At 38.0% G+C, this 15493-nt stretch overlaps 1 protein-coding gene and 1 pseudogene across 19 annotated transcripts in view; both read right to left on the reverse strand.

Moving 5' to 3' along the window:
• Positions 1 to 13624, reverse strand: part of ARHGEF33 (Rho guanine nucleotide exchange factor 33) — a 120698-nt gene extending 107074 nt beyond the window's left edge. For all 19 annotated transcript variants that reach the window (XR_009566160.1, XR_009566161.1, XR_009566159.1 and 16 more), the window contains exons 1-2: positions 13468 to 13624; positions 8357 to 8426 (exon numbers count right to left, since the gene is read on the reverse strand). The gene's annotated coding sequence lies outside the window, so the exon portion shown is untranslated. The remainder of the gene's footprint in view (positions 1 to 8356; positions 8427 to 13467) is intronic.
• Positions 3853 to 4203, reverse strand: LOC115854102 (large ribosomal subunit protein eL37 pseudogene; annotated as a pseudogene).
• Positions 13625 to 15493: the final 1869 nt, after the last annotated feature.

The raw sequence follows: 15493 nt of genomic DNA on the forward strand, positions 1-15493 counted from the left end.
TTCCTCTCATCCTATGAGACACCACCATTAGTGAAATCCTTCTGAGTCTTCCTTTATATGGTTTCTTACATTTTCTCCTTCCTTTTTATTTAAAAAAAATTTTTTTGGCTGCATTGGGTCTTCATTGCTGCTCACAGGCTTTCTCTAGTTGCATCGAGCGGGGGCTACTCTTCATTGTGGTGCGCAGGCTTCTCATTGTGGTGGCTTCTCTTGTTGCGGAGCACAGGCTCTAGAGCGCAGGCTCAGTAGGTGTGGCGCACGGGCTTAGTTGCTCTGCAGCACGTGGGATCTTCCTGGACCAGGGATCAAACCCGTGTCCCCTACATTGGCAGGCGGATTCTTAACCACTGCGCCACCAGGGAAGTCCCTCTCCTTCATTTTCATTGTCACTTCTTTGGATCAACCTGACTGCTTTGTTCCTAAACATCTATAGGAACATCCTAATTAGTTTATCAACACTCTATGCTGCTACAGAACTAGATTATTTTCCTTTAAATATCACTTTTATCATCTTTTGCCCTTGTTCATGCTCTTGAATAGCTCTCTCCTTATTAAAATATACAACAAACCCCAAGGTCCTCCACAATGTCCCTGACCTTCGTCTCCAACCTTGTTTGGGATATTTAGGAGGTATTCCAGCCCCCTAACTCTTATTCACCACTTGCATTCCTACCTTATCTCTCCCCTTCCCTGCAGCCTAGTCTGCCCTCCTCACCCTACTCCAATTGTCAAATCCTTACTCACTCCCCAAAGTCTAACTCAGGTTCCATCCCTGTCTGGGACTTTTACCTTCAGTCCAATAGGAAATTATCCCTGTCGTGGAATATCTGTAGAACTCAATTGGAACCAAAACCATGATTTTCTGCTGTATGTATCTTATGTTATAGTCTCATTTTCTAAATAGACTCATTGAGAAAAGAGGCTATTTTTTCCAACTTCTCATATTCTTGGTGCCTGTTTTATATTCTTACATAGAATAGAAGCTCAATAAAAATTTGTTGACTGAGGTGATAAACCTGCTAAACATTGTCAATAATAACTATGTAGCACATAATCCTCCCCTAATTAATTAGGTGTTAATTCCTTACTAATAATTACTTGTTAAGTGTTCTCTTACCTAACAATCTGGCAATCAACAGTCGTGGACGTAGAGACAGAGGGAGAAAGAATTTGGCTGCAGGAAATCCAGGCCGGGAGAGTAGAACAAAGGGGTTTAATGCTCTATCTCAGTCCTAAAGGGCATTTTCAGAGTGACAGGGTCTAAAATAAGATGATCTGCGATGGCTTAGCCTTTGTTATATATTAGGTTCTAACGTTTTGGATTTAGAGACAAAGTCAATCCTTTTCTTCTCCACCTATTTTGGAACGCACCTTAGAAACCTCACTGCCTGGGGTTTGCCCACTTCTTTTCTCTTAACGCTCAGGGACCTGCCTTTGGCCTGTAACATCTACCACTCATCTTCTTGGGGATCCATGCTCCTAGTCTCCAAGACAAATATGAGATAGGCAGTAAATGAGCCTGTAGACGCAAGATCTAGGAATCCAGGAAAAACAAAAACAAAAACGAAACCACACCCACCCCTTTGAAAGCAGTATTTTCAGCCTGCTCCTGGAATCTTTAACTCCTTCCCACACATTCCTAAACTTAGGTCCTTCCTCTAGCCTGTCGCTTGTGAAGCTGAGGAGAGAAATACTGTAAATCTGGATGCAAAGTTTACATGCAAATCAAAACCCTGCTTCTTAAAATCCTGTAAATTCAGTTTTCATAGCCTTTTGAATTTACTGTTAATAGCCATAATCCCCATTGGCAAAAATTATATAAATAAGTAGATTCAGTACATTTGAAAAGTCATTAAAATGTTAATATAGAATATTTAGAATCACAGAAGCAAGAAAAGCTCATTTGTGAAAATCCTGGGACCCACAGGATGTGAGGGGAAAAAGCGAGGTTGAAACTCAAACTCTTACGCACCTTCACCAGGGTCCATTTTGCTCCTATCTCCTGACAACTTCGAAGTCTTGTCAAATTTACAATATCCCACAATCATACATTAAGGATAAAAAAAGTTCTAAGGCTCCTGGTCTCTTTAAATGCCACCTCATTAAAAGGGCCTTCCCTGACCACGGACGTAAGAGCAGGACTCAGCTTTCACTGCCTGTCTCCTTTCCATTGCTTTAGTTTTCCCTACAGCATTTTCTACCAAATGACAATGGTCTGTTTATTTGTTTATTGATCATCTTGGCCCATCATCTCCACTTCATGAGGGTTTGGATGTTTTTATTCACTCTGCATTCCCCGAGGTCTGAAAGAGGGTCTCCCGCACAGAATAGACCCCAAATAAATAGGTATGAAGTAAATGAATGAAACAGTATCAATATCATGGTTTGGAAAGACCAAACCAAACCACACCTAACCAGAACAACTTGCAATATAAACTAAGAATTCAGCATATGTGGTAAAAAGGATCAGAGCTGAAAAATGACACAGAGATCAGCCAGCCAGACCCTGTCACTTCAAAATAAAGAAAATGAGGTCCATGTTTAAGTGACTTGACAAGTCATAAGCTCTTGTTTTGACAGAAATAATAAAATGGTTCACTACAGAGTTCCAATTTCTTGTACAAATATGGTAATTATGGAATTTGATAATACCATTTTAATCTCAGTGAGGTGGGCCTCATAAATCAGTGGAATAAAAAGGCTGTCAGGTCAGGCCCTTTGCCCAAATAAACCAACCTCACTGTCACCAACACTATGACTTTATTCCTTTGGACCTTGAGAGATTTTTTTAAAACATACTTTACTTACTCTGTTGTCAGCTAACACTTTAACTAGTTGAGAGCAACACGGAGAGCCAAGCTAGGTAGGGGGTGGGAATGGGGAATCTGAGCTTTGAAGTATGGAGCGTCTAGACTCCGGTCCTAGCTGTATGATTTAAATAGTTGATTGACCCTGGGAAAGTTACTTAATCTCTCTGAGAGTCTGATTAGCTCCGTCTGTGGTATGATTATATGTCTCTGGTAGTGATTATTACTATCCTTTGCAGTTTTGCCTAGCACAAAGCTGGAAGCTCTAGCCTAAGATCGACAGAGGTGAAAGAAAAAGCAAACTTTGGATCCTCCCGAGGAGTCTAGATTCAACGGTCTTTAAAGGTAGGAACCGTATGTTAAGCTTTGTCTGTGGTCTCGAGCACTTAGCTCACAGGTAAGCACTGTGCAGGTGCCGGTTACCACTTCAGGAGCCAGAATCGAGAGCTTGCGTCCAAGGCAGCAGCCTCAGCCCAGCTGTGGGGAGGGAGGGAGCCCCCCCAGCCATCAACTGCTTGGCAACCTTGGGCCTGAAAACGGGGCTAGAGATAGATTATGGAGCTGTGCATGCACCTGTCTTTCAGAGGTGCTGAAAGGGCCTGGAAATGTGAGCGGGAGAAAACCATACTTATCAGGAATTCTCTCAAGGAAAGTATCTTGTGTGATCGAAAGGAATGCTTCGATAAGCATCTTGAGGGTGTGTATGTATGTGTGTGTGTTTGGGGTGGGTGATGGGATACCCTAGATGCAGGCTTGAATAGCAACAGATGGTTGCCAGAAAGCCTTCTTAGAAGGGTGAGTCTGGTTTCCTTGTAGGATTTTTGTTTTGCTGAGTGGTGCAGCCAGTGTGAGGCCAGAGCTGAGCCGCTCTTGATCCTGCACAGGAGACTGAGTACTGCCCTTGGGAGTCCTCCTTTTCCGCTCTACCTCCGTGGAGGAATCAGCCTCTTTTCTATTCAAATGTTGAATAATGAAAGAAAATCTGTTTGAATGAGTGTCAGATTTTAAGCCTGCCTCATGTCTCTTTTTTTTTTTTTTTTTTCAGAGCCAGAACATTTATTGCGTGACTAATAATTGAAATCCTTAAGATGAACTGGATGCTGCAACAGCTGCCCTCTTGGGTTTGGGTGTTGTTCCTTCACGGAATCCATGCCTGAATCTGCGGTATACAATTTTTAGGTGCCTCATTCGACCAGTCCCGGTGGTATTTCGTCTTTTAGCTTTAGCACTCCAGTTATACTTCCTCTTCCTCTTGGCAGGGTAGCCACATTTACCACAGGTCGACTTCTGAAGGTGGTAGGCCTTAGAGCCACAGCGGCGGCACAACGTGTGCGTCTTATTCCAACGCTTTCCAAACGAGGACGTTCCCTTCGTCATCTCGCTTCTGCCACCGAGGCCAAAGCTGCCTCATGTCTCTTGATCAAGCTCTGCCTATGGGACCTTAATTTTATGCCTGAGTGTGGCTCCCGATATATCCCTGTAGCCACTTAGACATTAGTTGATATGATTTTGCTACTTGTAACAGCTAATGACTGGACTGGCTGAACTTACTTCATTTGTTTCTCTGTTTCATAGTATTTCAAATAAAACTTCATAGCAGTTAGTATATATGATACAGATGTGTAGATAGATAATCACAGTTCATGCATTTCATCAAATCCTTGCCTGTATACCTTTGTTCCTTCCATCCTCTATGCCTCAAATATCTTTCCCTACCTAATGACTATTTCTTATCCGTCAAGGCTCAATTTAAGCCCCTCCTTCTCTATGAAGCCTGCCCTGGTCCTCCAAGTCATCATTAGTTGATCCCTCTTCTAATACATTCTCATACCATATTATTAGTGTCTCTCTCTGTTGGAATTTATAGGCAACAGGCCCTGTCTGTGTCCCACACGACACTGTAAGCTGCACCAGGACAGGGACTATTCATATTCATATCCATTGCACCTGGTGAGCATCTGGTTCTTATCAAACTAGACTGCTAGACTTTAAGCCTCAGGATAAACATAGATTATCTCTTTATAATACCAATTTTACTCAATGGTAGGCAATTTTAAAAAGTATTATATATTTTATCTTATTTTATTTTTTAAATTAATTTATTTTATTTATTTTTGGCTGTGTTGGGTCTTCGTTGCTGCACACGGGCTTTCTCTAGTTACGGCAAGTGGGGGCTACTCTTTGTTGCGGTCCACAGGCTTCTCATCGCGGTGGCTTCTCTTGTTGTGGAGCACGGGCTCTAGGCACGCGGGCTTCAGTAGTTGTGGCTCGCAGGCTCTAGAGCGCAGGCTCAGTAGTTGTGGCGCATGGGCTTAGTTGCTCCGCGGCATGTGGGATCTTCCCGGACTAGGGCTCGAACCCGTGTCCCCTGCATTGGCAGGTGGATTACCTAACCAGTGCGCCACCAGGGAAGCCCAGTATTATATATTTTAAATGTTCAGATAGTTCATAGAGAGGCATGCAAAATTAGCTTGAGTTTTAAAGGTAAATACATTTATATTGTTTGTTCACATTCCTCTGATATGAAAAGTTTGAGAACTTTTTGTGGTGGGCACTCAACACAAATTTGAGTTGAATTTATTTAAATTCCAGAGGATGTTTATACTTAATGATTTCTTTCCCTAAAGAAAAAATACGGAGAGGCTGGTAAAAGGGTACAAACTCTCAGTTATAAGAAGAATAAGGTCTGAGGATCTAATGTATAACATGGTGACTATAGTTGTTAAGATTGAATTGTAAATATAATTGAAATTTGCTAAAAGAGTAGAACTTAAATGTCCCCACCAAAAAAGGGGGGGGGGCAAATCCTTTCACAATGAATACATATATCAAATCATCACATTGTACACTTTAAATATCTTATAACTTTATTTGTCAATTATACCTCAATAAATCTGGGGAAAAAAGAAAACAACGTGGAATCTTATTTATTTTTATTAATAGCAAGGAGATGCATTTTTTAAAAAATAATGAGCTAGAAAGGCAAGCTGGAAAAATCAATGCTGTATCACCTAAACTGTAAATTTTTTATTAACAAAAGTTCACTATCTATACATGTAGACTGAGAAATCTTTCAGAGCACTACCCTTCGGCAAAGACCAAATGCTTCTTGTATTTTAAAAAGTTCTTATAATACATCATACACACAAAATAGCATATATAATATATGTCCAAGTTTAGTCTTCACAGCCTTTGTAGCATCTGATAAGTAAAATTTTTATTGAACAATAAATATTTATCAAGGGAAATATCTTTGAGACTTTATAGTCTTACCTCATTTATGAAGTCACTGCCGAGAATAGGAGGTGAGACTAATATTGCATTTTTAGGTAGGTATATCAGATGAAGTACAGACAAATAGAAATGAACTAGCTATGACATTATTTGTAAGCCTGGCTTTCTACCACATTACTTTAAAACAAAATTAGAAAAATAACTATAAAAGCAATACATGCTCAGTGTAAACAACTTGATAACCTTACCCGTTTTACCCTCTTTCTCTTTTCCTACTCTTTGCAAAGTCAATAGGAAACCAAATGGTCCATCAGGAGTTACTGTAGGACAGTGGAAGGCAAGATGGTGTGGCAGACCAGGAGTGATACAGACCCCGAGGGACTGACACTAGCTTGACTGTGCATGGGACTCACTGCAGTGAGGGGGCAGATGTACTGCCCAAATTTTGAGCTTTGTCTTACAAATACAATCTCAGAGCTTCAGTCTCCCAATCTCCTTTGTGAAAGCAGTGACCTTCCACTCAATTCCATTTGATTTTAGCAATGTATCTTTTTAATAGCATATTATTTCATCAATGATCCCCCAACAAATCTGAATCAAATGGTCTTATCTCCTTTTTATATCTTATTCTATCATCCACATTAGTATTCCCATGATAATTTATTTAGTCATGCATTAATTGTAGACTTCTTACCTACCAATGAAAATCTTGATCAAAATCCTTCAGTGACTCCTAAAGTTCAAACATCCTATCACAATGGACAAAACCCTTCATGATCTGGCCTCTACCTAGCTCTGCAAACTCTTTAGTCACTTTCATATACATGCTGGGCTCCTAACACAAAGACAGTCTTGTGGGTCCCTGTCCTTTCTAGCCTCTAGGATTTATAAATGTTGTTTCCTCAGTGGACATCCTTCCCCTACCCTGGGCTAGCTGTCAAACTCCTTGTGTTCTTCAAGATTTCTGTGCAAGTATCACTCTTCCCTTTCTTGACATGTCTCAGTAAATTCCTTGCTTTTCTGTGCCATAGCATCTTGTGCACACTTCTATTATAGTATTTATGTTAAATTACTAATTTAAAAATCTTACTTCTACAAGATCAGGGGTCCGTATACTCTCAGAGTCTCCATGAATCCCCTGAATTATAGCCAGAATTTTATACAGATTTATTTTCTTCTGGGGAGAAGGTTCAGAGCTCACATCAGAGTCTCAAAAGAGTCCATATTTACTCTCTTAAAACCAAATTAAGAACCACTGCACTAGATTATGAGTCCCTAGGAAAGAAAGAGTGAATTCTATTCTTTGAGTCTCGATAGTTAGATGCCTAATGTTAGCTGAATGAGCTTTTCAGTTATTATTTAAAGATAGATATTTATACTAGTACAGATATATGGTAAATTCAACCTCCTCTATTCATTGATGTTTTTAAGTAGGCAGGAAGTGTGATGTAATGAAAAGCATATTGGACAAAAGGAAAGATATGGAAGGGTTTATACCAAACTACTAACAGTGGTTATGCTTGAAAAGAGGGATGGGGTAGGGGAGGGATGGGCTTAAACATTTTACTTACACTCTTCTGTCTTGAACAAGTGTTTGTTTTATAATGTGCACTTTTTAGATTTGAAATTTAAAAATATTGCTTTGAACTATGGGACTTTTCTCTTAAGTGCATTAAACATCTAGCTTCAAATTCCAGCTCTGTGACTTATTTAGTTTTGTGAGCCTGGAACCTTACTTAATCTTCATAAACCTACTTCAACTGTAAAATGAGAGTAAGACTTACAAATCGCACATAGTTATTATGTCACAAAGCCTAGTATAAGTAGGAACTCAGTAAATATTAGTTGAATGTGAAGTAAATGTTTTCATTTACTCATTTAAAGGTTTTTTTGCAATCCCCAAAGACATCTAAAAATAGAACTCAAAACATGGTCATTATTGTCTCAATACTGTGAGTAAACATAAATGCGGTAAAAGTTTGATGTAACATGGCTGGTTTATTAGGTGGCTGTTAGCTCTGACTATAACTAATAAAGGAATCCCACAGTATGTCCATTTGTTTTTGTTTTTAAACAAAGAAGGGTTATAAAATTCTTCAAAACAATTTGTAATATTTGTACTTCAAGAATGAAGTACAGTTATAAAGCAGAAATTAACACACCATTGTAAAGCAATTATACTCCAATAAAGATGTTAAAAAAAAAAAGAATCAAGTACAAGTTTAAACTAAGTAAAGTACAAGTACATTGTTTTAAAGTAGGCTCTCAGTTTATGTATTCTTACTAGTAATAAGTTCTTTGCAATTTTCACTCACCTCATGGCCTGTTTCCACCTGTAGACATCACACCATGTTTTGTGAAGCTTTCCTGATTTCTTTAGAGGTTCTATAAAAAATAAAATGCCATTGATAATGACAGGTACCTTGTAATGTATACCATACTTTTTTTCCTATAATTTCATAACTAAAAGTTTTTATTATATATGCAATTGATGGTTTAAAATTTCTAATAGTTAAAATACATAATGTAAAATGTAAAAGTTCTTGTTTCTCTTAGTCTTTTAGTTTTTAAGTCACTTGGTGCTGAGTAGGCACAATGATTTGTATCTTTGGGGTGACTAATAAAAATAAATTCTTATGTATTTAGAAGCATAGCTGGAATACTCTAACATGGCTTAGGGGGCTTTGCTGAATCAGAAGAATTCAAAGCAGTTCATCTGACCTGAAAATAATGAAAGCCAAAAATCTAGAGGTTTTCCTAAGTATCCCACATTAAATGAAATCACCTACATCAAGTGACAAGTGAAGTAGGTTTATAAGAGGTTTTTCTGTAGGGGCTAATTGAGATGATTCACAATCAAAAGTAAGTACAAATCCTTTTGGAGAACACTCTATGAATTATATGGTTTTGTGAGCAGTACAGCGGTTTCCAAGCCAGCTGTGTGTTTTATTTATTTTTTCATTATCTGAAGCCTCTTGGGCAGTTTGGCCAAGTCTCTGAATCTCTGGGCTTTCAGTTTCTTGATCTATATAATAGGCACAGTAGTAATAATAGGCACCTCACAGTGCAGAAGTGAGGATTAAGGGAGATGAAAGCTGAGGGTCAGTGGCCAGATGCAGGAGTGGACAGTGGGGGGACCAAAGGCTTACTCAGTCACCTTTGTCATTTTGTCACGTCCCTGTCCTTTATCCTAAGTGAATCTGTGTTTATTCCCAGCTTGGCTTGCTCTTTTTTTCCCCTTAACTTTACAGAAAATTTGTCTTAAAACATTCTTTTTTGTGCAAATGCCGTTCTTTGTCCTAAAGGAATATGAGAATCAATGGATGGCCTTACTGACTCTGTCAGTCACTGCCAGTTGCCACCCAATATCCATTTTCCCTGTTTCTTATAGTAACCCAGGTAAAAAACTATATTCCCCCTTCTCCTTCACAGGTAGGTGTAACCATGGAGATAGATTCTACCCACGAGTTACAAGTAGAAATAGTGTGAGTGACTTTTGGGAAGTTTCCTTAAAAGAGGAAACACATCTTTTTCTTCCCTTTCCTCCTTCCTGCTGGCTGAACACCAGTGAGATAGGTGGAGTCCTAGCAACCTTCTTGGACCAAGAGGTGAGACACCAAGGATGGCAGAAGAGCAAGGTAGAAGGAACCTTGGTCTCTCACACCAAGGAACTGCTTGAATAGCTCTAGATTGGCTACAGAGTTTTTTTTTTTAAATGAAAGAAAGAAATAACCTTCTAGCTTATGTAAGCCACTATTATTTTGGTTTTTCCAACATATACAAATGAGCCCAACCTTAATGATATGCTGGTCCTCTAGGAAGTTGTCTTGAACAAAGAACCATTTTTAATTCTTAGAAGTGTTCTTACACTTCCCTTGATCCTACGTGTGCTTTCTACATATCAACAGTAGATTTTCTACTCTTCAAAAGCCTCTAGTGTAGCCCTCCAGTCTTTGTTTTTACCTTTTCTCTCTTGCATCACCCATATTTTAGATATTATACACTCATTTGAGCTCCTCAGATAGGAACTTGGAAAATGGGGCCACTCTATTGGGGAAGAAAGAGGGAATTTTGGCTAAAATTAAGTTTTTAGTTTTTTTGTGGATTATAGGAAAAGCAGAGTTCATCTGTACTCAGCAGACATTTATTAAGCACATACCATGTAAAAGGCATTGTGCCGGGTCCTGGGAGGAAATATAAAGATGACGTTGTTCTGGCTTCCAGGAGCTTACAGTCTAGTAGGAAAGATGAGACACACAAATAACTACAGCATATGATGGATTGAGAAAAAATGCAATAAGAAAAGTATAAAGTGCCTAAAACTTTCAGAGGAGAAAAGATGAGTTCCACTTGTGGGGATTAGAGAAAATGTCATGAAGAAGATAGGATTTGAGCTGGGCTTTGAACAGTATGTAGAAATGGTAAAACAAACAAACAACAACAAAAAAAAAAAACAAAGGGGGGGTGGGGAGCTCAGGAAAGGATCAGAGGTAGACAGTTACAATGCATCAGTGGATTTAGGGATCCCAGGCACCATCAAGGATAGAGTAGAAGGTAAAGCTAGACAGGTGGATTAGAGACAGATAAAGGGTGGTGAATATCTTCTTGGGAGCCTGCTCCAAAGTGGAGAGAATAAGGAGTCACTGAAAGATTTTAAGCAAGGGAATAACCAGACCACATGTCTTCAGTCAGAAGATGACTCTTGTGAGTGTAGAGGAAAGACCAGCTGCAGAGAGGCTGGGAGTGGGCACCTTTAATAATCCAGGTAAAATGTAATGATGGCCTGAATTAGGGAAGCGACCATTAGAAAGGAAAGGAGGGCACAGATAGAAGCAATATTTCAGAGGTTACTACATGAGCTAAATGTATGCTTTGCCCAGAAAAAAGAGTCGGACTGTAATTCCCTGATCCAGAAGTAGAAAATCTATCCATAAAAGAATTTTAAAAATTACTCTACAGTTACATAAACTGGAAAACTAAAAGAAGGCTGAATATGCTGTAATAATGGATTTATTGGTTCTAAAATTTTAGCAGAGCCTTAACATTTATTTTCCTGAGACATCAATTGGGGGTACACTGACTGACCCTGCTAGGAGATGGGGAAAGAATATTGAAAAGCATCTCAGGAAAGAAAGGCAACCATCACTTCTATCCCATTGTTCATCCTTTGCTCAGGTGTTACGGTAAATAGCAGGTAGCAGGGTATTTTACAAGGTAAGGTTCTTTCACTTCTCCTTAGTTATCATCCCTTTACCCACCCTTATGCACCATCTCTACTCACCCTTCCCCCCCCACACACACACTCCATAAGGAATCCAGTGAAAATTTAAGAGAAGGAGGTGGCTTTCTAAAGAGCATAAGAATTTTCTAATATTTGCCTCTTCATCGCTCACTAAAACCATGCCAGCATAGCCCCCTGCAAAATGGAAAGGGCTGGCATAGACTCATATAAGGGCATTGTGTTCTCAAATAGCTTTCAGATAAATAACACCCCCCTCCCCCAAGTCCTAAATAGCTACTTCCTCATTCTCAGGGGATACAGTCTAGAGATTTCCTCCAATGGACAAATTTGAGCATCTAATCAGCTGCCACTTTGTCTTTTTATTTTTCTGATTATTGAGGCAGATTTAAATAGGTGTTCATACCCAATAATCTCTCTTTTCTCAATAAGGGCAGGAGCTGACAACAAAATAATCATGAACCTATGAATCAGAACAGTGTCCTGTGTAATATTTTGCAAGTTATGGTTTAGTTCATGTTATGTGGGGCACTGAGAGCAATACATGAAATAAAGTAATGAGGATTTTTTTCTTCCGTGATTCCCAAGGTGATTCCTGGCACTCTTGAAAGCAGAAGTGATTAATCAAGTCACTGGAGACAAACAGCAGAAATGTGATTGTCAAAACTATGGATATCGGTTAAACTGTGTTTCACTCATGTAAGTTGCGTGTGTGTGTGTGTGTGTGTGTGTGTGTGTGTGTGTTGGGAGCTGGTCAGTGGGAGAATCAGCATCTTCGACATTGTCTCTGAGAGAAGATTAGCAGGGATTATTAATTTAAAAGATTCTTACATTTAATAAAAACTCAAAAGCTAAGAAAAATATTGAGCAACCTATACTCCAGTCCTAACATTCAAAATCAAATGCCTTAACCTGGGGTCCACAGTCAGACCATCTGTAAATCTCCTGAAATGATATGCAAAATTTGGTGTAATTTTACATTTTTTTGCAGAGAGGGTGGGCTGGTTTCTAAAAATTCTTAGAGTGACCCTTGACCCTCAAAAAGGTGAGCTCCAGTCATTAAAGAAAAGCAGAGGGAGGAAGAGGAAGAGAGAGAAAGAGAGGAAAGAGGGGAATAAAGAGAATCCAGGAGTCTCATCAACTCTGTCCCCAATCAAATCAATCAAATGTATGTGAAATTTGTACAAGGCACTTATCTATTAACCTTTATATTTATATTAAAAATTAACAACAGTATGATCATCTTCCTTTCAAAAGTCTCTGAGGTTTCAAGCTGGTTTAGATTGCATTTCAGAGCCCATGATATTAGCAAAAACATAGATATTAATTAAATTCATGGAAACTAGAAGAAACGTGTGTCAAAAAAGTTATTTCTTTAGTATGAACTTCTGATTGTTTATGCTAAATCCTTCAGAAGTGCCTTTAGTTAAATGGCTATACCATTTGCAACAAATATAATTTTATATTAAAAGGAGCTATAAAAAGGACATAAGGGTTATACAAAGGCAAACTTCTATATTTTTCAGAATACTATTGTTTCAGCATATAAAATACTAATTATAGTGGATTCCTATTCTCACTTAAGAATAGAAAGCTTTCAAGTGAAACCTAATTCTTCTCATCATGCTCCCAAAACCCCTGCAAAGGATTTAGAATTCTCACTAATTTTCCTATGTAACTAATTAGCACGTATTTTTCTGTACATAGAGGAGTAAACTCTGATAGAATTCTCTATCCCTTTTCTGTGTTACAAAAGTCATAAATTAACCTCCTTCCATTCCTAATCTTTTCCATTCTTTATTCTTAATCCCGAAGAGGCATACACATATTGGATTTATCTGCCATGTAAAACAAGCATTCAGTCGTCCTTTCTTTAAGATTACTCTCAAATTTTAATTCAGCTTCAACTAAATATGTAAATAGGCAAAACTCTTCAGTCTAAATGTTTCATTAGTTAACAACCTTTAAAGACAGATTATGACATCATACAAAAATTAAGCAAGAAAATGAATGAATATTTTACAAATTGTTTTAACTTTGAATAGAAAGTAATTTCTTTAAATGACTTCCTTAAATAAAAGTTAGCATATTTTGAATCTAAATTAGTAAGGATTTATGGGATTTCTTCTCTTATGAAAATATTTGCCCTCTCAATGCCTCTCAAAGTACATAAGAGCACATACTTACCCCATGTTGCTTGCTGTGGTTATATCGTCCTCAGATCAAGGCTTATCTGGATTCTGAATTAACTTAAATGTTATAAAAAGAAGCAGTAGAGGTTTGACTTCCCCGGAAACGAGACTGTCATATGCTAACTAGGCTTTTAAATGAGGAAAACTAGTGTCTCGTCTAATTATGTAAGCTCCAGGTCAAATTCTAGCATCAACTAATCAAATAACTGAACTGCATTTAGTTTCAAGGAGTAAAAGAAAGAAAACTGTTTAACAGGAATGACTTTAGTATCTTAGAAAACTGGAGACTTGAGCATTGATAAGTTACTTATATGTCAATAAAAGTTAAATAGTTTAAAAGCAAAGTGTATATCTTGCTACCTTAAATAATTGGAAGAAAAATATTGGGGAAAATTTAGTTTTCAGTAAAGCAGATATTTCTGTATTTTCCAGAAGTTTTGAATTTGTATTTTATGTCCTGGTCTCTGAAAACATCCTCTCACCTTACCTTAACTTGCCCAGTATTTATCTCCTTATAAATTCCAGTACAATAAAAGTATTTAATTCTAAAGCCATACCAGTTAATGCTAAGCAACATATCCAAAATGTCTAATTGTTAAAATGTATCTTTGAACACTTATAAATAGGGTCTTTTGAAATTAAATACAAAGTTATTATCATGAGAAGCTATAAAAAATACTATTTTAATCTCAACATTTTAAAAGACATCTCAACCCAAATTTATAGTAGTACAACAAAAAATAAAAAAGGATTTAGCAATGATATATTGAGAAATACAAATTTTCACAAGATTTTGAGGGAAGAAATATTATATAATATGGAAGTTATCTATTACATGCACCATCTTGCGGGGGGTCAGTTTTGGAGAAATAGTTTCAGTAAAAACACTAGGGTCTTTATTGTAATTTTAATATGTGGCTGTCATGTACTGCTTTGGTAATTTCAAAATTATGTTATCTAAAAGGTAAAGAAGCTTTTTAGGCATAGAATATATGAGCACACGCTGATATACTTTTTAAAAATTGAGGTATAACTCACTTATGTCAGAGAGAAATTTTCCTCTACCCTTCTAGATTCTTCTGGCTGGTCTAAGAATTACAGTGAATTTGACATGAGACAGATTAACAGGAGAAAATCAAACAAAAGTTTAATAATGTAGGAGGGAATCAGGAAAACTGAACAGCTCACTAAAATGGCCAAAGCCCTCCCTTAAAAACCATATCAGCTAAAGACAAAAGAGGATGTTGAGGGTAGTGGTTTGGGACTTCAGAGGAGGGCAGTTCAAGTGGAGATGGAAACGCAAATGCAAACGCTTGGTAAACAATTGTTTGTTGGGCCCTACAGAGACAATGCTACAGAGTGGACTCTGATCTCTAGGCCCTGCTCAGCTTCCCCGGCCACACCTAGCCTAAATTGTTTGCAGATACCTCTATTCTGGGAAGAGGTCCTTTATCTAAACTCTTTAGGCAGCTCAGGGGGGAGGTAAAAAGAAAGACTTCAGGAGTCTTCTGTTTCTTAAAAATAATCTCCCTAAATTAATCCTCATGCCAGAGAGACATATTTTGGGGTGGCAAATTTTGCTCCCCTACACATAACATACATAAAATTTGCCCTTTTAATATGAACAATGCAGAGGTTTCTCATGTTCACAAGTTGTGCAACCACTAATTCTAGAACGTTTGCATCACCCCAAAGAGAAGTCCCATGCCTCTGAACTCCTCCTCCCTGGCAACCACTAATCTACTTCCTGTCTCTATGGATTTGCCTATTCCGGACATTTCACAGAAAAGGCCGTATAATATGTGGCCTTTTGTGACTGGCTTCTTTCACTTAGTACAATGTTTTCAAGGTTGATTTATGTTAGAGCATGTGTCAATACTTCATTCATTTTTATGGCTGAATAACATTCCATTGTACAGATATATCACATTTTATTTATCCATTCATCAGTCGATGGACATCTGGGTTTTCAGTATTGGGCTGGTATGAATAGTGCTGTTATAAATATTTGTATACAAGTC

The sequence above is a fragment of the Globicephala melas genome, chromosome 12, assembly GCF_963455315.2.
Source record: "Globicephala melas chromosome 12, mGloMel1.2, whole genome shotgun sequence".
Lineage (NCBI taxonomy): Eukaryota > Metazoa > Chordata > Mammalia > Artiodactyla > Delphinidae > Globicephala > Globicephala melas.